Source organism: Plasmopara halstedii, assembly GCF_900000015.1.
Source record: "Plasmopara halstedii genome assembly, contig: Scaffold_1343, whole genome shotgun sequence".
Classification (NCBI taxonomy): Eukaryota; Oomycota; class Peronosporomycetes; order Peronosporales; family Peronosporaceae; genus Plasmopara; species Plasmopara halstedii.
Window position 1 is genome coordinate 766805 of NW_020188258.1, and position 971 is coordinate 767775.

Below are 971 nucleotides of genomic sequence, written 5' to 3' on the forward strand. Positions count from 1 at the left end.
ATTATTACTAGCGTTGTTCCTCTATAACTGGCGCTGTTCTGATCCTCTCAGTTGCGTAAAGCGGCTTTGCTTCAAGTCACAGCGTTGACCTGCTTGTTGCGTTTGGCGCAAAATTAGTTGGCGTAATTAGCAGACGTAGTGGACTGCGATAAAATCCACTAGCTCTGCAATTTGCTCCAAGCAGTATGACTTAATCATCTTAGCAAAAGTTGCGAGTCAACATGGAGGAATAAACGGCAGGCCTTATGGCGTGTGATGCAACACTGCGATGATGGGACATAGAGTGGAGGAGGTCGATATACACGCACACCAAGTAGTTTATCATGAGTTATGTTCTAGTATAGAATTTATTCGAAATAAATGTCACTTTCTTTTGAATAAATTCTTGAATTAGGAGAGCAAACTAGACTTAAGGCTCTCGTTTATCGAGGTACATACACAACCTGTGGGCATTTGTCCGCGCAGACTCTTTATATCAAAGCTCCTTCCATGTTAAGTACACAGAAACCCTATTGCAGAACCATGGTATGACAAAGGCAGCTTGGGTGCGCAAGTAAATGTCTGCTATCGATACGAATAAATTAATGTACTTCTGAAAGTAGTCCCATCCTCAAAATATCGAGTAATATGACGTGACTTCCGAATTAACTTAATCTTCAAATCGTTATCCTTCTACTAATTATTGCGTCTTCATTGGGGTGGGGAGCAGCAGAATTTGAAGTTTACTTTGTATTTCCAATTTCCCAACATCTACATAATTCTGCTGTATTGAAGCAATGGAATATACATCACGCATTCGATTTCGAGATGAGGATATTGCATTTGCAATCAACCTGACAGGAATATATGCCAAGACTTCGGGTCTGTATCATACACAAATTTCTTTTGCAACACGATGATTGAAGTATATACAGCAGACCCGGTGGCGTGGGTCGAATGGTCAATGCTTCTGGACCTTACGCTGTGTGGCG